Source organism: Lissotriton vulgaris, chromosome 8, assembly GCF_964263255.1.
Source record: "Lissotriton vulgaris chromosome 8, aLisVul1.2, whole genome shotgun sequence".
NCBI lineage: Eukaryota > Metazoa > Chordata > Amphibia > Caudata > Salamandridae > Lissotriton > Lissotriton vulgaris.
The window spans coordinates 1355250771-1355274617 of NC_141696.1; positions in this window are offsets into that span (position 1 = coordinate 1355250771).

Genomic DNA, 23847 nt, shown 5'->3' on the forward strand with positions numbered 1-23847 from the left:
AAAGCATTATAAGGTAAGTAAGGGAGATTTTCTAGTTTGAGGGTGGGTATGGGTTTTGGGGTACATGGGAATAGTAATTTTCACTGCTACACTATGCAACACTTTCCCTACTGTTGCTCTCATTGGAGTAGTAATAGTAATTTTACCCCTACTCTATCCAACACTTACCCTACTGTTGCACTAACTGGAGGGGGAATAGTAATTTTTCCCCTACACTATCCAACACTTACCCCACTGTTACCTTAAAAGAATTATGCGTTGTAATGGTATGTGTTGTAATGGCAGTTTTAAAAAATGCATTGTAATGGCATGCGTTGTAAAATCATGTGATGTAATGGTAGTTGCGATGTAAAAACCGCGTTCTAAAGGCATGCGTTGTAATTGTTTGTGTTGTAACATCGTATATTTCTTAGAAACTTTTGAAGATTTGGAGGCTTATTAGGATGGCGGATGGACCTGCGTCCGTCCGCCACCCCCGAGGTGGAGGGACCGTCCGCAGGGGCAGCGGCGGTCCCTCCGTTGGAATTAGGATGTGAACGCCACCCTGGCGGTCACATCCCGTATATTTTACATTGCGGCGGGTGCTGCTTTAAGCAGCACCCGCCGCAAAGTCAAATATGCATGCTGTGAATTTGCATGCACAAAGCGGCAGGCACCGCGCGGTGCCTGCCGCATTGTGCATGCAAATGCAGGGGGGTACCATAGGTACCCCCATGTGCACCCCCCAACACCCTGGGGGCTCGCAACGGGCCCCCAAAAAGAAAAGACCACATGCTTTTCCACGGCGGAAAACCCGCTGTGGAAAAGCATGTTTCCGCCTGCATCGTAATATGGCTGGCGGTGTCTTGCAGACACCGCCACCATATTTGTGCACACCCACCGCGGATCAGTGGCGGGCGGACTTGCCGTCCGCCGCTGATCCCAACGCCATCCTAATGTGGCGGTTGGTGTTTTCCCTCACCAAGGCGGTGAATCCGCATCCTCCAGCCTGGCGGTGGCTTCCGCCGGCCCGGAGAATGCGGATTCACCGCAATCCTAATCGGCCCCTAACTTAGGTAAGTATTAATGCGGTTACTTAGAGTTAATTTAGGCAACCAACTGTGGCAGGGTGCCAGTCACAGGGACCAGTTAGGTACACAGAAATATTTACCTCAAAGGAAGAAGCAGTCTTCAGTAAGTTCCAATCACTTTTATACTTTTGCTATAGGTTCCTATGGAAGTGGTCCTGATACAAGGAATACAGGATGATGAAGATGATCAAGGATGCTGTGGATGCAATGAGGTGGACAGTGGTCTTTCTGCACATACTCCTCCGTCCACAACTTGGTGAGTCTGCCCTGGCCACTGGGGTTGCCATCCCTGAAAGTCCTCTCAGTTCTTGTAGAAGTCCAGTCACCACTGGACTACCAGTCGCCCCATATTGCGGTTACAGACAAAAATTTCCCAGGTGATAACTTGTCTTCAGGGTGATGAAGCTGCACACCAATGACTTTCTCGGTTGCAGCAGACTATGGTGCAACTTTGAGCTTTGGGTCCTGGTCCCTGGAGCTGCACAGTGAGGTGATTTGGGCTACCAACTTACCTCAGCAGGCTTCTTCAGCTGTTGTGGCCTTGTGCTGTGGACAGGAGGTCATCCAACTGACCCCTGGAGTCTCTGGCTTTGGCTGAGCTCGGGTGATGACGTCTCCATGAGCAGGACACAGCTGGCACAGTCCCTTCTCCTTTGCTAGACACCAGGTTCAGCGGATGCTGTCACTCCGGTGCAGCCTACATTTGCCAGTTCTTTGATGCAGCAGGGCAGTCCTTCTTCGGTCTTTCTTCCAGTCCAGTTGAAAACTGAGTTTATGATGCCAGGGGTGTCCTTTTATGCTCAGAAAATGCCCTCGGGGTAGGATGAAGTTGGAAGCCAGTAGGCTATCAGGTTTCCTTCCTCTTGATGACGACTTCCTGTGAAGAGTGGCATCTTGCTATCCCAGGACGCACCATTCTACCAACTTCCCTCATGGCAGACACACTCTCTTGGCGTCTAGAGCTCGCTAGTCCAAGCCAGAGGTGTGGCTTCCAAGGAGGTTCTACTCCTCTGGAAAACCAGATTGTAAACTGGTTTACCCTTTCCGGTCCCTGGTGCCAGCCTGTATACCTTCCCAATAGAGCAGCCCCTCTCCTACATCTTCCCCATTTGCCCTAAGGCGGCTTCTCCTTTGAATCCTCCCTTTCGGGTCAACACCCATGTGGCTTCCTGCAGGAGGGCGGTAACACCTCTCCCCCACAGAGTCATTAGCAAGCTTCCCCAGGAGAACAGAAATCTGTCTCAGAGACAAGGCCCCATATGCAACCATTAAGGGCACAGGGAACTAAAAGTAACAAAGTGGCAACTTTGTAAAAGTTGCATACAGCAACAAGTTACATTCATTTTGATTTAAGAATCAAGTCGAGCTTAGTGTAACGAGTTGTTTGGCACCTTGGAGTATCAACTTTGGTCTCACCTTTCAGGTTTCACCACAGTGAGGTGTAACCCTGTACTTGCCAATCAGGCTACCAAGTCTACAGTAAAAATTACAGTTTCACATTTTTCCTGCCAGAGAATGTAAAATACATGTTCTGCCTGTGAGGCTTTGGGGCTGGGTAGGCATGCCATAGGGGTAACTTACGCATATTGCAAGGGGGGCTTAGCTTTGCCATTGCTTTTAATGGCAAAGTCGGGCTAGTGGTTTAAAACTGCTCTTCCAGTCCACAATGTCTGACTAGGAGACTTGTTTTACCTCTGTCACACCCAGGGTGGCATATCAAGTGCTGCAATCCCAGGGACGGCCCTCTAATGTGTATGCCCTGGGTACCCTGAGTACCAAAAACCGGGGACTTATAGGTATGTTAGCCTATGCCAAGATGGTATAAGCCAATGTAACAGACATGTTTTAGGGTCAGGGCACTGGTGCTGATGTCTGGTTTGGGAGGCGTCAGTGCACTCTCAGAGTCGGAAAACCAGCAGCATCATCCCAAAAACTTGGTGGGGGTTGACCTGCAAAAAGAGGCAGTTCTCACACAAAACAAATTAACATGCGAAAAATTGTTGAGCCTGGAAATACAATTTTCTACAATGTTGCTCTTTAGACATGATGTTGAGGAACAAAGTTATGTCTGTTATACAAACGAATGAAGGGGAGGTCACGGTTGTTCTTTCAATCAACACACATTCATATTCGTAACTTCATTGTTACTTCTGTTTTGCTCTATACATACATACAGATGTTCAATATTATAGTTCATCAATCTAAAGATTGCTGCTGGAATTTGGACCCTACTCTCTGTTAGCTTAGATATCATTGACTAAGACCCTAGGTAATTATTCCAAACCTCACTCAACATTGTCCCCAAAGGATAGTGGAGCGCCTCCATGGGGTCTTGTGACTGCAAAATGCACCGGTTCAGTGAAAATGTTGAAATCGGAAGCAGGAAGGCACGGGTTTATCGTGGCGGAACGTTTACGCCTACCTACCCAATCAGAAGTTCAAGTTATCAAACAGCTTCTGCTGAGTAGAACTTAGGCGTGTCTTTTGGGGTCATAGCTGCTAAAACTCTAGGACATTGATGAAGACAACATTGTATTCCAAACACTGATGGAACTTTAAACTTGTGGTTCAGTGGCACCCTTGTGTATGGGTAATTGTAGGTGGGACCGTATGCTAGTAATTGTATAGGGGCAGTTATCACACTCTGGAGCGAGGGGAAACTTGGAAAGATTGGAGGCCCTGTGAAAAACCTATTGGAATATTGTAGCAATCAAATGTAACAGGATTTGTTACCTACCTACAGCTGACAAAAACCCTCTGGATCTAGGCTGCGGTGTAACTGCAGTAAAGAAGACACTGGGTGTGAGCATGCATACACATACACGTGCACACACACACGAACAGTTTGTTGTTCTGTACATAAAAGCGCAGCTTTAGTAGCCTAAACCTTGGGAAGGCAGCTCCAAACTATGTGTATGTGCCATATATTTAATGAGATTACAGGTTTATTACTTTTGCTGACAAGGTCTGTAGTGGATTGTGCGGTTGCACTGGTTTCATTGAAAAAGAAATATTGAGGGGCAGCGGGTTAGAAGCATAAGGCCCAGAGGCAACTGCCCTCATTGAACTCACTGCTATGCTCATGATAGGCCTATCCAAGTACACAAATGACCTCAAAATGGTTATGTTCTAAAAAGTCTTTCAAAACAACCTCAGAAGAGGAATGCTCACCACTGGCCATTAGGATGCACTCAACGTGGTGCAGGTGGGAATGTGCCCCCTGGTCTCTTCTGTGTCCCCTCTACACCACCACACTCATGGGGATCGGCTAGGACCTACATGCAGCGCGTGGCTCCTAACAACCACCCATAACTCAGAAATGTATGTGTATGTGTCATTGTGTGTTATGCATAAACTTCTCCAAATTCTCCAGTCGTGAAGTCACCTGAGGGCGTGCGACTAGTAACACCACGCGCTCTGCTTTCGCTGTTCCCTCAGGCGTGTTTAGACACTTCCTGTCATCCATGCTTGGGTTGCGCCACATAATACCAGCCCTCAAGACGGATTATTGCGGAATAAAACATTCCAGTCTTAATACCGCCTTTCTGGGCAACATATCCCTTACAGAGCGGCCCTAAGTGGACATGTGTTCTTTACCAGTGGGGCTTGCAGCTCAAAACTGAGGTGCCGATGCCTCCTCCGGCCTGCGGTCTCACTAGCGCCAACCTTCGAATGTGGCAATTGTGCAATTTGTAGGGAGCATATGGGTACTCTCAATGTTTTCATGAAGTCTTCACAAACACAGAAGAATCCGTTCCCCACCATAGAATCAGATGATTTAACAGATGAGTGTATTATGCACTTCCTGTGCTTGTACCTACCCAGGGTTGGACTGAGACAGTAAAGAGGCCAGACACCAAAATAAAAGTGCACACCATTAGCGAATTATCAAGCTAACTCGCATTTGCAAATCAGACCAACTTTGAACTCGCAAGGGCACAATGTCAGGTGTGTAGCGTGGTCAGTAAGATTGGGGGTGCGAGCTTCAGATTTTCCAACAATCACTCTGGCATATAATGTTAAAATACATTATACGACAAGCAGGGTGCATGCGAGGGGCCTATGGGACAGTGGAAAAGGAAAGGAATGCTGATTGGTAGGGGCACTCAGGGCCAGATGTAGGTAAGTATATTTTACCGATTCATAAATACAGAATTTTACCGATTCTGTATTTATGAATCGTTAAAATAGAAGGGGGGAGATGTAGAAAGAATCGGTAATTGAATTACCGATTCTGTAAGAATCGGTATTTACCCAATCGGAAAATACTGATTCGGTAATGCCCATTGATTCCTATGGGCATTGAAGCCCATAGGAATCAATGGGCATTACCGAATCGGAATTTGCCGATTCGGTAAATATTGAATTTTGCAAGGGTGCAGGGGGTGTCACTTTGACACCCTCTAGCACCCCGATTTAAGGCATGTGTGACATGTGGCACACAGACATGCCCTAAGGGCATGTCCGTCTGTCACATGCCATAGGTGTGCATGCACACATGTGCATGCACACCTGGAATCGGTATTTTACCACCCAATTGGATTGGGTGGTAAAATACCGATTCGGTAAGGCCTCTGGGACTCTGAAGAGTCCCACCTACATCTCAAAATTACCGAATCGGTAAAAATACCGATTCGGTATTTTACCGATTCGGTAAAATAGGCCACCTACATCTAGAATAGCCATTTACTGGTTGGTTACGGCCGAAACGGCCGTTACCGGTCGGTAAATGTCGGCCTACATCTGGCCCTAAGTGAGAGAAAACACAATATTTTGTAAAATAACCAACATTTTTAAGTAATTTCATAACAGAGCGAGAGAGTGTGTGTACTATGTTTTTGTCTGTGGATGTAAAAACTCTTTTTGAAATCCAGTGGCAGAACAAACCTTCAGGGGCACCCCCTGCAAAGTGCATGGAGGACCCCCACCCAAGCTCCAGACCCACGTAGGAGCTCTCAGGCACGACCATGCACAGTGCCGGAGGGGGCCCCCTGGAGCACACCAATTCCCCCCCCCCCCCCCCCCCCCCCCCGCACCGTGGGGGCTGCGGGAGCTACTGTACACAACTGGTGAAATCCGACAGACACCTCACCCATACCCGACTGAAAGCACCTGTATCTAACTATTTATCAGGAAGGACATTTATTTTGGGGAGGTGAAACACTCCAAACACCCCCCTAGCCCTCTCCCCCCCCCCCCCCCCCCCCCCCGCTAAGCCCCTGCACGATGTATAGGTGTTTTGCAAAGTATGGGAGCTGCATGCATTCCTGCTTGCTACAGGCAATGTTTGTGGTAATCAGATATCAGCAGAAGGAGGCTGGCCCACCAGACCATAAAACAGGTGCACGAGCAGCCACAAAACTGACCCGCACACTGACCTTTCAGATCAGCCCTTCATGCACTGCAAGATTACCCAGCAGCATCCCTGTGCCTCCCTTCCACATAGGTATGTTTTTACCTACGATCCCTGCATGTCATTGCGAGGGAAGCGCGAGCCGTGGTTTAGCAATCTGTCCAGGTCTAGTTGAGACACGTGCGCGAGACTATAACACAAGCACGCCGTTTGGGGTGAGAAGTGAGACCATTTTCGAACTCCGAATGCATTCGAAATAGACAGGCACACAGGCCGTGCCGGGAAGACTGACGATCCATACTTGTAAAGCGGGAACATATTATCCCATAAGGTTTCAAGGCGCTGGGGGTCGTGGTTGAGGAGATTAACTGAGCTATTGCCCAGTGTCACATGGCGCTGAGCTGAGCTGCCAACGGCGCCGGGCATCGAACTGTGAGCCTAGGGTTCGGAGTCAGCCGCTCTGGCCACTGCGCCACACCTCTCCTTTCCTGGAGGTGGATGTCCCATTGTCTCACAGCTTCACAAACATTCTACCGCATCTTAAGTGCAAATACTATCTTTACTATGTTTAGCTTCCAAAAAAAAAACTCTATCCCGATAACTACAGAATGTTGTATTTATGTCGTGGTATAGCAAGAAAACAACTTTAAATACTGCACACAGGTGACAATCACAAACAGGTTCCATTTTGCAAAAAAAAAAACTGATCTTCCGGTAACATCTAAATCACTAGCTTTCAAACTGCAGTCTAAACAAAGGTGCCACCGAGCGTGGGCATCACAAATAAATGAAACTTCTCAGCGCGCGGCACGAACGAGAAAGCTCCTTCCTACCGTGAAGATGTCGGCCGCTGCAGCCTCCGCTGCTCCCAACCTTGGCTTGGCCTCTGGCGCGCGGCGAGCAGCGCGGGGAGACAAAGGCGGCTCAGTGGGCAGGAGGGAAGTGTTGACGAGGCCCGCGCAAGTATGCAGCCATTGCCTGGGCTTGTCGCTTCGCTTTCAAGGTGTGTGCCCTGGAATTACGTTACTCCGCTTTCAAAGAGCAGCAAAAAAACACGTGAAACTCCCAATCCGTCTGCTGTGCACGCAAGCATGCATTTAACAAACGCAGACCCTTCATTATCCGAGAAAACCGAAGCACGCGGCTCCTTACAAGGAAGAGCAAAACAGCGCGTTTGGAAGAGCGAATAAATGCAGCAAACTCCCGAAATCTCGTTATCACTAAAGTATTTGCAGGGATTAGAACACGTGGTTGCCGAATACACTTCACTTCGATAACCCAGCGCGTTAAGTGCTCGCGGCTGAGGTAAAACACTTGCTTCTTTCCATCGGCAGACTGCGGCCTCGCAGCACGGGCAAAAACAGAACTTCTTGCTTCCCCCAAACCGTACTCAATTCATCAACATCAGAAGGGTTCAGGGCTGGCTTTAGGGTAGTGCCACAGGTGCAGCCGCACTGGGCGCAGACCTGGGAAGGGGCGCTGACCTCAAGGGGGATGATGTGTTTAGCAGTAACTCACGATTTACAAGCACCTGCTAAAGAGGTCCTTGAGAGTTCAGCTTTCAGGCAGCAATAAAAATGTCAAGATAACTCTAGTGGTTAATGTTCCTTTAGAAGGAGAGTTGGGAGGTTTGTCTAATGTCATTTTTGACTCTATATAAAGTAGCGCAGAGGGTTAATATGTCTGCTGTAAAGAACAGGTACCGAGCAGATCACAAATCCTTATTTTACGTGGATATCTGAGTGGATTACTGCTTTTGTCTCAGACATCTTTTTGTTACGGCAGTTCATAAGATACAACCTTAATATATAACAGTGACTGTTACGAGCTGTCCGCAAAGAGCTGCCTCCAAAGCGCATAAAATAGGTTAGGAAGTTATTTTTTTTCTCGTCTTTTATCTATTCATAATGTTGCTAAAAAGGGTTTGTTCGGGTAGATACACATTCTTTTTAGTAAAGACAACTTTTACAAGTGCTTTGAATCAAATTAAATGTATGTTAGAGAGGGGCTATGGAGAGCTGAGGGGCCCACTTGCCTCGTGGTAGTTCGGAATCTGAGAAGGAAGTCGGTGGGTGGGGTTGGCGAAAATGATGATCGCACTGGACACCACCAGTACTAAAGCCGGCCCAAGAAGGGTTAAAAGTTGAGCGGACTTTTCGCTGTTCAAACCTTTTTTACTTGTGGTTGCACCTAGGCAGGTGCGCAACACCCATTGGGCTCACGGGGCTTCTGCCCCCCTCCCCTCCCCCGTCGTGTGTGTCAGCCCGGGCAGAGACAGCTTTGCGGGCTGGTGAGCATCTAATTTTAGCCGCACCCAAGTACTTAAAGGGTCTTTAACCCCTTCACTGCGGCGGCTATTCAGCTGCAGTGCTAAGGGGGTGGGGGGGTCCGCGCGGCGGTCCCGTGCTCGTGACGGAACCGCTCCGTCATGGCACGCGGGTGAGCTGTGCTTGTGACGGAATGGTTCCATCACGGCCCCGCCCGCGATAGAGAACATTAGCGCAGGCGCGGAATTCGCGCCGCGCAGGCGCGGCGAGAGGGCCGTGACGGAACCGTTCCATCACCAGCACAGCCCACCCGAGGCTCGTGACGGAACAGTTCCGTCACGAGCATTAAACGACCATTTACTTGTAAATGAGGCTTTTGTTGTGTGTTCACCCCTTCTTACAGCCACTTTGTCTATGGTTGGAAGAATTAGCCCACCCCCCCTGAAATATTTTTCACCCCCCGCCCCCCCCCCCCGAAATTTGGCTCTAGTTGCCCGCCTGCACCTAGGTGTACACCTTGGATCTAATAGCTCATTCTGATTTCTGGCCGTAACTGACAGTCTGGAGTTATGAATCCTTTAATTGCCAACCAGACTTTCATCCTTTTGAGGTACTTAAACATTAAGGACCTCATTTATGAGGCCTTGCGTCAGTTTTGCGCTTCCGATGCGTCACTTTTTGTGACGCATTGGTGGCGTAAAACATGTTTCCTGTTGCACACTATTTACAAAGTGACACATCCAAGCAGACACGTCACTTTGTAAACCCCTGCGCTACATTATACCTGCGTCAGGTATAATATATGCAGGGGGGGCCTTCCCCCGCGAAAAGCCTCATAGAAGTGATGCAGTGAAATCTATGGCATTTCAATGCGTCATACATTAAATATGATGCATCAGGTATGTCGCAAGGAGTGCACACTGAGAAGTGACACATCACTGCTTTCACGCAGCGATGCGTCATTTCTCATAAATGAGGCCCCAAAACTCTAAGGACACAACAAGAGAACATCTGAGTTTGACCCACGCATTTAAAGGGGACTATTGTTATCTTATTGTCAATGGTTGGAAGGAGACAGCCATCGACTCATGGGTGCGGGACACTGCCTGACGCGGGCCTCCCATGAAGAGGAAGTATCCTACGCAAATGCTGCACAGGCAGGGACTTGGTCTTATTGAACAACCAGCAGGTACATTCTTCGAGGCACTAGGAGTCAGTAGCCCATCTTTGCAAAGCACATCAAAGTGCTGTGAATGGAGAGGCGTAGCTATACAAGCACCTGATGAATTGTTGAATGGGTATTAAGTGGGTGAAATACAGTGAGTCCCCATTAAAGGCTTGTAGGGGGTAAGATCTGCTCATAGACTGATTCACAGGTACTGCCACAGACTTTCCAGATAGAAACCTCAGCCCAAGCCTGCACTTAGCCGGACCAGAATGCCGTGAACAGATGGTGTGCCTAATTTATTGGCGGGCTAAAGCACCAAATGTTGGGCCACACCAGTACGCCAAGCACCTAAACACAGCACTTACTCCTAAACTCCATTTGTAAAATATGCAAAGAGTTGAACTAACTGAAAGATTTACAAAAGAGATGATTAAAAAGGAACAACAGTTTGAGCCCAGGGAAAAATGACAGCCAAAAGCTACACTGGAAGCCAGCGACTAAAGAGACAGGTAGTATAATAAATCAACAAAAAAGAGGGACTTACTACAGTAGACTATGTGCACTTTACGCCCATATGGAAAGGGAATGCAGCAGCGTGGAAAAGGTAGAGTGTGGGAGGTGTTGCTTGATCTGCAAAATAAAAGTAAACTAATCCCAGAGATTTTTAATTTAAAAAACATGGAGTCACATGACCCTAATATCTGAGAAGACACTTTCCAAATCGCAAAGGGATCAAAACCATGCTGCTTGGTTCATATTTATCCTAAGAAGAAATAACTAAATTGCGCCTGCCATCAAATAAATCCATTGGATCTTGGTTATAGAGATAAATGAGTGCACAACCATTTCCGTCATCCACAAGTCACTCTGGTCTGGCCCCAGGCAACCGAACCATACAAGTTTATTTGTCCAACCTCCAATGTAAGATGCGCCTCCCTGAACCTACTGACTTCCTTCTTGTATATCCTCAGTGACAGGCAGGTAACTCCATGTGCATTGATGTACTCTATGGAATGCCTCAGCCTTCCAGCAGCCCCCTTGTCCTGTAAACTCACTCACTCTTCTTCTCTCACCTCCAACAGGAAGCTAATTCTAACTCTGCTTCTGAAAAGCAGAAATTTTCCTGGGCCTCAATATCACTCCCTGAGGTTTGGGATTATTTGTTGTGGGAGGAGGCGCACATTATACTGTGCTTGCCCAGGCCATTCTGCACATGGTAATGAGCCATGAGTGCAGATCGAAATATTCATCGTTTACTAGGAATCCTTTTATTGATTCCAGAGTAAGTTGTGGGGAGGACTCTTTACTTTCGGAGTCCTTAAGGACACAACAGTAACAGAAAACAAAGGTTTGTTGCACAGCCAACACGTGTTTCGCCCCCTGTGACCGGCCTTTCAGTGATGGGGCTTCCTCAGGGCGTTGAAATGTTACGAGTTGTGATTCCTTTACCAATCTCCTTCCAAGCAACCTATGAACAGACTCATCAAAACCACTTAGAACAGCTTTGCTTAATGTATACTCAATACTTATGCATAGCACCAAGATTTTGTATGAGTACCATATTGATTTGTTCTACTTGATACTTGGCTGAGTGACAGCTCTTAAATAAATATTGCTCTTGCCCTCCCAGCGACCTGAACAATTGACCATGTTGATAGCAAAGAGCGCATGGGTAGGGGTGTGGATATCACCTGTCAGGATCACATACAGTTCCTTACTATTGTCATGAATGATTTTAAGAGTCCTCCTCCTTATTTACCAATTTCACTTCATCTATCACAATTGGTCTAATTTGCCACTGTTATAATTGTGCTGTACTGTAACATGACTCAACCCTACCTTACCACCATTGAACTAGGCCTTGGCTGCTTGCCTACTGCTACTTGGTGAGACACAGAAGCTTGTGACGCCAACATCCTGTTGCAGAATGAATACACAGTGCCCTGGTTAGTGGGCAACCGCCAAGACCAAACTACACAGGTTTGGACAGCAGACAGGTTACCTCAATGTTACTAACAAGGGTCTCAGACAGCAGTAGGGATTATCACTCACTATAGTTTTAAATATTTATTTGAAAATACAACAATTTTATTCCTAAACACCAGCTTTTTATTTTAAGGAAAGACACACATTTGGCAATCCAATACAAAATTTCATTTTGGGAAAAATACTCAAAGTGATTAAAAACAAAAGCCTATACTTTTCACTGAAAAACCTGACAATTTGTCTCTTTAAGTACCAGATTTTTACTTTTACTTAATATATATTTGGTGTATCACATCTCATGCAAGGGGTGGCTATCATGTACCAGCAATCAATACTATTTTACCGGGGCCAACAATATAACAGCTTACGGCACAATCATGTCATGGATGCTCAGAGTATGAAAAGAATCCCAAATATTATCATCGTTATATGGTCAGTATCATGTCAAGAGAGGGCACCATGCAATGGACGCACCCACCCCACAAGGCTGGAATAACCACCTTTATGTCAAGATGAGGCATTAGCATGCTATGATGCCAGCAATAGTCCAAGAAGATCAAGTTACTTACCTTCAATAATGCTCTTACTGGTAGTAACTATGTTTAAACTCAGATTCTTCACCATGTGAATGTTCCCTAGGTGTCAGATCTGGAACCAGAAACTTTAGAGCACTACCACTGCATGCCAGTAAGTGTCGTTGTATCGTCTTCCGAAGACTGATGCCTAGCTGATGACCCTCGGTGGTGGTTGGATCAGGAGGTCCAGGTCTTGACGGTCCTGGTCTGCCAGAGGTAAGCTCGACCCCTTCTACTAGCTACAATGTCGACGGCACTAGACAGCACCAAAGCAGATAGTGCCTTCCAGAAAAAGCCCAGATTGGAGGAAAAAACCCAGTGGGCAAAAAACTTCCAAGGATGGCATAGAAAAGCAGGAACAGGCAATGGGCTCCAGGAACAGACAAGGAATCCAGGGAACAGGGAAGCAACAATGAAAAGACTGATGAACACACAGGGGTTCAAGGGAAAATAAAACACCAACTAGGAACCAGGTACTAACTGTAAACAAGTTGGGAGCGAAGAGGCTAACAACTAGGCTACTGAAGCGCGGTAATGCAGGAGTAAAGAATTCGGAGTTCCTATAATACCCCGCAAACCAGGAAATGACATGACGAAGGATGGCGTCACTCATGATGGATTGGGAAGCCTTAGCAATAATCTATGGGCGGCCATCATCTTGCACTGGGAAGTTTTATCTCATAAACCCTTACTAGAGGATTTTGGGAAGAAGACTATCTCTGGTAATTGAGATACAAGAGGAGCCTCATAGCCAGGATGGAGATGAAGGGGCTATACCGGCGGACCGGCCACTGCAAGGCGAGTGCCTGTAAGGAGCTTGGAGGCCTGTAGCCACTTCCTGCACCTCTCCTGCCTTCTGTGCACATTGTGCCCTGCTTGCCCGAGCATGCTGTGGGAATCAGCATCGAGTGAGGCAGTGGCGTGACACGTTGGCTGGCTTGCACCAATATCGTTATGCGCAGGTAGTAACAAACTGGGCTGCATATAATTCCACCCATTTGTGCTGATATCAGTTGCTCTCTAAGGCTGTTTGCACTGTCAGACACCGAACCTATCCACATATTGGCATGAACAGTGCGCAGATCTCTAGATTGGGAAATTTCTGGTTGTCAAAAGAGGCCAGTTCACAGATTGGGGAGGTGGGAGGGCCTGTGAGGAATCTGCAGTTTGAGTATTTACCAGAAAGAGCATTACTGAATGTAAGTAGCCTGCTCTTCTGACAGATACCTATAATTATAGATTCCTCACCTTTCATACAGATACCATAGTAGTACCCCCCAAGGTGGTGGATATGTAAACTGGCTCAGACCAAAAAGTCCTGCAGGACTGAGGGGGCAAATGCCCCTCTCCACGAACCTGGTTGTCAAGGCAGTAATACCCCCTGAACGCGTGTACCGTCACCCACATACCTGCGTGACAAATTTTCTGGACAAGTAATTCGCATTTTATTACAGTGGCAGCAGCCTTAGTTCTAGTGGAATTAGCCTGTAAGCCCTCTGGAGGCTGCTTTTTCGCCAAAGTGTGCATGATAGTCTGCAGAAATGGAAATGCCTTCTCCTGACATATGCATTTATTTAAATCTTGAACAAGATTTAAACACACGCATTTCAGGAAAAGGTATTTTCATTTCTGCAGACTTTCGACTGACAGCCATGATCTTTGCCTTCCATGAGGCCCATTTCAAAACATCCACTTGGACCTTCATCTCAGATAACAAACAGGACCTCTAATCATCACCTGCTGATCATACCCCAGGGGCAGCAACACAAGTGCTAGGACTACAATTAAAGAAACTTCAATGAGGAGTGTTTTGTTTACATGAACTTAAAAGTAATTAGGTCTTGGAATGGATGGAGTAATGTTCTGTTTACCTATCATTTTCCTTGATGCACATAATAATCACTATCAATGTAAATATTCAAAAAGGAACTTCAAGCAGTCAACAGCCTTTGAATTCAATATACTGCTATCTTTTTAGAGGTGCAAGGAAGGCTTGTGAAAATATTAATCTTTATGTTACGTAATAAAACTTGCTTACGTACATTAAAAGGATGCTTTAAAGGGCTGCATGAGAACAGATGTTTCACGAAGTGTACAGGAAAGAAGATGGGAGGAATAAGGACATTTAATGGCATGTTGCTTGCATAAAAGAAATAGGCTACAGTAAAGCTTCTTTAAGATGCTGAAAGGGAACAAAATCAGAGGTAGAGGAAAGAGGGGAACATTCTGGCTGGTTGGGTCCTTGAAAAACGTTTATGCCGCCCAAAGGAAGTTTCAAAGTGCTATATAGGAAACTGATAAGAGACAGAGTGGAAGGTGAACTGTTATTCTTCTTATGAAACAAGATAAGTCCATGTTTCCTCGCCTACCTCTCGCTCGTCATCCCTTATTCCTCGTTCTTTTCCCCATTTTGCACTTTGAAGTTGTCTTGGGGCAGCATAACCATTAAACAAGCATCCAACATGCTGTAATGTTCTCCTCTTCATATACCCCATCTTCCCTCTCTTCTCATTTCCCTTGTTTGCTTGGGAGCAGCCTTCGGGTGGCACATTTAGCACACATACAGTTACTACACAAACTTCCAGAATGCCCCAGCATTTCCCTTTTTTCTCTTCTCATCTTCCCTCTCTCATGTCACTTATTTTCTAGTTCTAATCTCACCAGCACTTGGAAGCAGCTTAAAGATTGTTTAGGGCTTTACAAAATTCGAAAAAGCTATGATGTTCTTCTTCTCTCTCTCTATCTCTATCTCTCTCTCTCTCTCTCTCTCTCTCTCTCTCTCTCTCTCTCTCTCTCTCTCTCTCTCTCTCTCTCTCTTTGGAGACAAATATGTAAATATCAACTATTTATATTATTTATATTATGTTTAATACTAACATTTAACCTCCTAGCAAGTGCTTACAATGTTGACATTTTGTAATGGAGACACAATCATCACACAGTCAAGCTTGTATGTAGTTTTCATTGGGTATTGTTCTGCGCTCTTGCAGTGGCAAAAACAATTTTGTTTAGAGGTGCAAAAGCTCTGTGTTTCTTCTTCATCAGTGTTGGCATATCTGCTGGAAAACACCTTCCAAAACCTAAAATGTATATAATAGCACATCTAATATACTGGGTAAATTACAATATCTAGTAGTTTGGTTGAAACCTTTTTATAAAAGGGGATGTGCGGACGTTGTATTGATTTTAATACATGTTTAAATTTTTATAAGCTGAAGTCCCTAGTGCGACAGACAATTATTGAGGGAATAGAAAAACTACTGTGATAGTTGTTGGGCAATTACCAATTGACATGCTTACTGCTAGCAGTGATTAGATGCGACACGAGTTTGTTGTCCACAAGCGACCAGAAGATAAGTAACTGCTTGCTCTGAGGATAGTACCTAAGACTACTTTAACCGCATCGCTGCTGCGGTCATTTTTGCGCTGTGCTGCTGTTTTCGCAAAACCGCGTTACATGACGAGCTCAGCTCGTCATCTGCACACGCCACCCGTGGCTGATGACGAGCTCAGCTCGTCATCAGCATCGAAGGGGTTAGTTAAGATGTTTGTGAACGTTAGGAGACAGATTCTGTGTAATACAATGGAAGCATGGAACCTGAAGCCGAAAGAGCTATCTTGGGTCCGATGTTGGAATACTCAGGTATTTTGTGTGAACTCACAGTTTCCATAACAAAGAGATTGGAAAGTGATCTATTGCTGCAGTATCTGTAGCTTCATGTTGGATGGGTGATAATTTGTGATGAAATTACAAGTGAACGAGCCTGTTCACACGTATTAGAGGTTATACAACGAAGTAAGTACTTTTTCTATTTGCAATTCAATAACACTTAGACATCACATGTGTATATTTTATATCATGCAATAAACAATCAACATTTGCATTTTGTTGTTCTTTTATTCCTGAGAGATTGCCCAGCCAACACGTGTTTCGTCCGGGTGCGTTACCCTAGACTTCCTCAGGGCTTAAGGCAACTTATGAAGGTCTGCTATCTCACTGCTGGTTGTACTTCTATCCCGGCTGGCAAGGAGGTGAGTAAAATGAAGAACCTGATTAGGTTTCCAATGATAAACGTGAAAAACCACTTGGTGTGAGGTCACTGGGACATAGTAAGTCCGGTGGTTCTATGAAATTACAAGTGTCTCACATTTGACTACTGAATGCAACTAAACTAAATTAAAATGCACCATTTTACTTTTATTTTCAAACAACTCTTTGGAGTGAGAAACACCACTGATTTTAGTACCTCATGTGCTGCACTCACTTGCATTGTAAAATTTCACGTCTTTCGTGTACATAGCCTACACTGAAGTGCACAAAGACCCTTAGTTGCTGCACACAAAGGAAAATAATTAGAGGGAACATTGATCATAACCAAAATGTTCTGGACTCTCCATTACGGGGAAAGCCATGAGCCTGTACAGTATAATGAATGGCTCAGATGAAAGAGAGGTTCTGCAAAGGAGTCAGGTGTGAGTTTGGTTCACTGATAAAGAACCCCAATGATGTTAGGAGGTTCACTGTCGTCTTGGGGTATTGGGGGGTACAAAAGGGGTTGGTGCTCACTTTGCCACTGGATTCAAGCAAGCTGGGCTGAAGACGGCTGGAATGCCAGAAACCGGTCCTCGGAAGCTTGTTTCCGGTCCAGGGAAGACATGGCTTGGCAGTCCGGGCTGGACTGTTCCCATGAGGCACAGGGTCAGACTGATTTGCATATTGCCATGTCTGAACTGGGGTGGCAGAGTGGGCTAAAGAACGGTGATGGATTAAACCCAGATCTTTTGACTGGGTGTGAGTGTTTGATTGATTCAGATGCTCCGTCCATCACCACCCCCTTTTGTACCGATCTTGGGGTATTGGGCGCATGCCCGGCGAGAGACCGCATTCAACAACCAGTTGTCGAGGTTAGGGAAAACGGCTACTTCCGACCTGACCTCTATAGATGTGCCACAACCACCGCTATTACTTTCTCAAACATCTGAGAGGCACTGGTGAGCCCAAATGTGTCACTGCAAACTAAAAAAGCTCCTCGCCCACAGTGAACTGAGGTAGCACTGTAGGCCTGCAGAACAGGATTGTGAAAATAAGCTTTCTGCAGGTCTAATGCCATCATCCATTTTCCAATATTCAGGGCAGAGAGGAGCCTTTTGAATGTGTCCTTCCACAGGAACGTGTTGAGAGGGCAATGATCAATGGTAGGATAAAGGTCTCCATCTTTTTTTAGCACAATAAAATAGCGGGAGTAACACCCAGTTCATACTTCTGAGCCAGAGCACTCTCTATGGCCCCTTTGGCCAAAAAAACCTGCACTTCCTGCCATGAGATGGACAGATGGTCCTTGGTCACTTGCCATTAAGAGAGTAAAAAAAAAAAGAAGTTCAAATACCAGTGAGGCACATTAAATGGAGTGGGAGGAAACAAGTAAAGCAAACCCTTCAAAAAAATGTGCCAACACTTGTGACTTAAACATGGACAGTTGCTCGAAAAAGGCACATAAAGGGAAACAGAGCTGCTAGATATCCGCAATTAATTGTAGGCACCACCAGACTCTACTGTGCAGTGAACATTAAGACACTGCACAAGCGGGATTAAAAAGGATTGATGCTTTCTGACTCACAACACTGCACACATTTATTCCAGCAGTCAAGTAGAAGGATTTGTAGTCAGACGTCTGGGCTGCCAGGATGATGTCTATGATCTAATCAGAAAAACAAAAAGATTTGAAAGGGCACTCTTTAATTCCACACATGCAGCAGCCTGGAGATTGAGTGGATGGCAAAACTATCCTGCTTTGAGAACAGACTCTGGGGGGGAGGTGCTTGTGGTAGCCAAATGCTGAGTGCCAACAAAACAGATTACCAAAATCTCCTTGCTCAGTCTGCAGCAATCCGAATCAGTGGCTCCCATTCCTCCCGCACATTCCGCTGTACTTTTGATAGGAGCGGGATTTGTGGACATGCGTACAACAGATTTCAAGACCAAGTCAATGTTAAGGTATCCCCTTGGAAACCATCCGGCGGGAAGCGTATGACACAAAAGAACAAGTTATTTATGTTCAGTAACACACTGGTGGGTGTTGGACTTGGCCATTTTTGGCAGGTTCACCCCTAAACTTTTTGCCTTTTTCTGTGATGTGATATTGGTGGTTTTTGGCGTTTTCACACTTTAGCACTGTGGCCCAGTGTAAAGTATGTGCACTCTCTGTGTTGCCTTTGTACGGTTGGCCTGCCCTCCCGTAGGAATGCATTGGGGATTCCCTGATCAGTGTGTGTCAGTGGTAATTCCTGTTATGAGAGGAGCAGTATGGTCAAGGGTGGTATGTCTGAAATTGTGTGAATAAATGCTGCGCAATGGTGTTCGCAGATTTATTGTGGTTATTTTAGAAATGCCGCTTTTAGAAGTTGGCATTTCTGTGTGCTCTGTGTCTGCCTGCATGATGTGAATTGCATGTCTGGCTTGTGAGTGACAGGAGCTGAGGGGTGTGGGTGGCTCCAGGAGGGGCGAGATGAGGCAGTGCTAGGCTGAATGGGACACCTGAGCTGAGCGTGGTGGGAGGAGAGATCCCCTGACTCTGAATAGGATGGTGCTTCCCTAGTACAATGCTGGCTCCACCCCCTGTAGTGTGTCTGATCACTGAGTCCCCACCTGACAAAGGGGAGAGGAGTTGGGCAAAACAAAGTGCTCCAAATCCCCCCATAACCAGTTGCATCTGGTTCCCCCATGCCCTGCACCTTTACACAAAGGGAAATGTAGTATAAATATAGGGGCTGTTACCCCATGAATTTGTTCAGTCTTGGTGTGCTGTTCCTCCTGGGTGTGCTGCTGCTGAGGCCCAGGGGGGGCTGCCATGAGGGCTTGCCTTCCTGGGCCCTGCATTGCCCCTTGATGCCAAAAAGGACTTTTGTGACCCCTTTTGCTTTTCCTGACCTCCAGGACCTTAAAGGGACTTTGTGCTTTTACCCCTAGCGCCTGGGAGCGCTTTATCTTAATTTGCCCCTTTATTTTGAAGAGGAGCCTCTGTGCATTGCCCTTGCAGCGCTGGGCTGCGATCGTCTTCGAGGGAATTCCCAGCGTAAGGATTCCCCCATTGTGCCTTTTTTGCGGGTGCCCTCCCCGTGTTTTTCTGCAATCGCGGGTGCCCTTCCCGCTTATTTCTTTATTTAAAGGGTGGGTGCCCACCCCTCATTCTGAGGGAGCCTTGCAGGTGCCCACCCCACTTATATCTTGATTTACAAGCGGGAGCCCACCTCGTATTTCACCCCCGTGGCCGGGAGGAAGTCAGGCAATGAAGTGCCTGGCGGAGGGTGGGACTTCCGCTTTTCTGAGGGAAGTCCCTCGCACGCCCCCGCTAGTGAAAAGGAGCCGTGGTGACTGTAATGTAGGCGGAGGGGGCCCGAGGCACATTGTCAGTGCCTGCCCCCACCGCACAAGTGGAAGGAGCCGCCTGGAGCGAGGGAAGGCCCGCGACAGTACCGGCCGTGAAGAGCAGAGTGCATCCGGGAGAGGAGCAGAGTCCCCACACAAAGTCCCAGTGAGTGCTCAGTTGGCGGGCGGCCCCAGCTGACAGCGGGCCGCTCCACCGTTGACAGAGCAGTTCAGTTCCTTTGTGGGGCTTGTTTTGCTTTAGGAGCCAGCGCGCTCCAACGCTTGGGGGCAAGTTATTTTTAGTGCATATTTATTTAGGAGAGCCCCTGTGCTCTAATGTGGGGGCCAATTTGATTGAAAATGCCCAGTGGGCGTTTATTCAGTTTGTTTACTCCACCTGACCCGGTCGCAGAGGGCAGCTGCAACGATGGGGACATAGTTGTTTGGGAGCCCCAGTGAGGCCCATAGGGCACAGTTGTGCCAGGGCCCATTATGGATTTACAGCTGCACAACATTTTGGCACAGTTTTGTTTATAGAGTCCCTGAAGGGGACAGATGGGCCCAGTGGTGCCCAGGCCTCTAATTGTTTCACAGCTGCCCAGTAAGTAGTGGGCAGCTGCTCCGTTTAGGCCCTCATTTGATATTCCCAGCTCGCAGCAAGTAGTGGGCAGCTACAACGTTTAGGCCTGCGCAGAGTGCGCACCCTTGACTTCGCTGCATTGGCAGCGCGCCTTGACTTTGGGACTTAGGGCATTCAAGCCCCTGAGAGATGGCCAGTTGGCCAGGGGGACTATTAGGTTTGTAGGGCGCCAAGCCCTAATGTGATTTATATAGGTGCGCAGGAAATTTAATTCATGTACTGTTTTATGCACCGTGATTTATACCTCTAAATGTGGTTTTATGATTATGAGGTTTGGCATATTGTATTTATGTCTGAGTTATTCCCTACTGCGGTTTATCTTAGTAAGTTTATTTCCTAATGCGAGTTATGTTTAGGAGGTTATGGTCTACTATGTTTAGGCTTATGAGGTTGGTGCAGAATGTATTTCTCGCCTGATGTGAGATTGTGCATGATATGATTTATGTTACAGGATGATGCTGAGTATATATATATATTTTTTTTGTATATTCTTATATAGCGCTCGATCACCGGGGAGATATCTCGGCGCTTGCCTTGGGAACCCATCCTGGCTTTTCCCTGTGAGATAGCCCTACAGGGCATCCCCAAGGTGAAAGCCAGGGATTCCGCCGCGGGGGGGCCGTTGTGGAGATTAAGCAAGCTTAATGCCCAGAGTGGCAGAGTGTGAACCCATGATTAGGTCAGGCACCAAAGCGAGAATTGTCGAGTCCGTGGACATTTGAGCTCAAGACCCTGCCGCGTCGGGAATTGAACCCTGGTCCCGGGTCTGACCTCTGCTTCAGGGTCTGCCTGCTCTAACCAGTGAGCCACACTTCTCCAATATATTGTTTGCCAGAAATTACTGGTTGTGTTCTACGTTTATTATATGTCTACATTTATTATCTTTACTAAGTGATGATTCTGACAGTGGCCCACGGGGCCCTGTCATGTGTATATAATCTCCTGTAAATATTGCCCATCTCCAGTTGGCACAGTGTATATTATGTGATTACCATCTAATGTGTTTTACGATAATACAAAGGCTATTTTTGATATAACCTTGTGTGGAGTTCCTTTTGTGGTGTGCCTAGTATGTTGTTGCTGCGTGTGTTGCACAAATGCTTTACACTTTGCCACCGGGATAAGCCTGACTGCTCGTGCCAAGCTACCAAGGGGGTGAGCAGGGGTTATCTTTCGCGTGTAACTCCCTTGCCCTGACTAGAGTAGTGGTCTCTGCCTGGCTTTGGCGCAAGCCTTAGCCAACCAGAATTCCCATTTCTAACAGTGGGTATTCTATCTAAATGTAGATTCCTCACCTTGTGAATACCCCCAGGAACCAGACTGGATCCAGAGATTTTTGCCTCAAATTGAGGGAGCCTGTCGGATGAGACCTCTCTGAGAAGATTTCCAGTTACTGCACCTACTTCGAGGGGACTCACTTCTAACATAGGGTCAACATCTCAACCACACTATCTGTTGATATAATGGATGGTGTGAACCGAAGTGACCCATTAATATGGAACGGAGGAAATCTTCAGGTTTAAACAAGATACCTGAGACCTAGCAGATGCAACACAGGATAAGGATCAAGAGTTTAGGCACTTTGGATTCATCTCCCGAATATCAAAGCCCTCTAGGGAGCAGGGAAGGCTTTCATAAGGGAGGTGCTGAGCACTGCTTTAAGTCAACCTTTGTGTGGGAGTGAGATGGAATTATGAACGTTTCATGGAGAAGTCATTGTTCTCTGACGATGTTCCTCACAAGCATTGGGGACTTCCTCTTCATTAGCCTGTGTCTGAGTATGAAAATGCAAGGAGCCCTGACCTCCGCAAGGATGCTGCTATGTTCGCCACTACTCTGGTAAAGACATATGCGGCCAACATCAGTCCATATGGGTAAACTTTTTTTCATGAAAATGTTGGGACCCCCGCTGTGAATCTAAAGTAGTGCCTGTTAAAACTGAGGACTGGACGTTGGAAATCGATGTCCTGGAGATCCAGAGTAAACAATCGATCTCCAGAATTCAAGGCCAACAGGACTTGACTCCGGGACAGTATTTTGAATTCTCTTTCTACATCAACAAGCTCAAATGGAAGAGATCTCAAATAGGTTTGATGCCTATATCCGTCTAGGAGGACAGGAAGCAAGGGAATGAAATCCTTTGCCCCTTTTTCCATAGGCACCACTCCCATGGCCCTTTTCCCAGCAAGCCCAGGGGAGGTGCGCGTTGGCAAGAAGTGTAAGAGGGTTCCATAGGGGAGAATAGAAATGGAAGCACATTGTTATGAAAGATGACTGGATGACACTGGCGTCTATTTTGATCGCCTCCTGTTTAATGACAAAATAGAGCCCCCCCTCAACCAGAGAATGGTGATGTATGGAGGGCGTCATATGGGTTTAGAGGAGTCAGAGCCTAAAGACGACAGTTGGACTGGATCTGCTTATGCCTTTTCAACCTACCCTTCCCTTGAAAAGAGTGTCACACCTACTGACTGAGGTGTTTAATCAGGTCGAAACAATCGCCGCTGCCGGGATTGCACAACCCTAGAGAACTGCTTCTGAGATTGATTGAATTTCCTTCAATGGAGGCCAGGGCTCAGGCTGTCGCCCTGCTGTTCTCAAAACAGCCCAAGGAAGAATCGGCATTATCTATCAAAGGACATGTCCATAAGGGTGGCCTCAAGCTCCCTTAAAAAGCTAGTGAAACGACTCCAAGCCTGCCGCCACAGCACGAGAGCTTCACACACAGACCGGGCCATGGTGTCCACAGAGTCCAAGACATGTTTCATTTTTTCTTTAAATGCATCCAGCCTTTCCCTTAGGAGGTCAAAGAATGACTTCTTCATGTGCTCTGGCAGGCTGATACCATGGGCTTTGCCAGTTCCCATAAGGTATAGACATAGTAATTAAAAGGGTAGGTGGCATTAGCTGTGTGTAAAGAAAAGCTGCTGGGAGCAAATACTTTGTGAACCAAAGGTTCATATTTATATCCAGAGGTGCCATAGGAAAGGTATTTGTTTTCTGCTAAGAGGATGATGTCTGTACTAAAACCACTTTGGCAGTGGATGGGAGGAAAAAAGTGTGTGTTGCCCAGAGCTGGCCTTTAGTGTTTGCCAATCTGTCTATGCACTGCCCGCCATAAAATAGTTTTTTCCATGCGACCATTATAGTGTCTTGGAGAGCCTCATTAAATGGCAGAAAGAGATATGGAGAAGTTGTGAAGTGCTGCAGATTTGAAAGTTTAATTTCACTTCTGCAGAAAGTAAAGCAAGTTATAAGACCTCTGCTGCCTTGCAAACAACTGTTGTGAAAGACAAGACCTCCTCCGAGGCGGAGCAGAAGGGTGAGATATGTCCCGTTCGGGAGAAGTATCATGGCCATTGGAATTTTGTAAATCCAAATAAAGGCCAGCATTAGAATTAACAAGAGGCACGAGGTGGTCA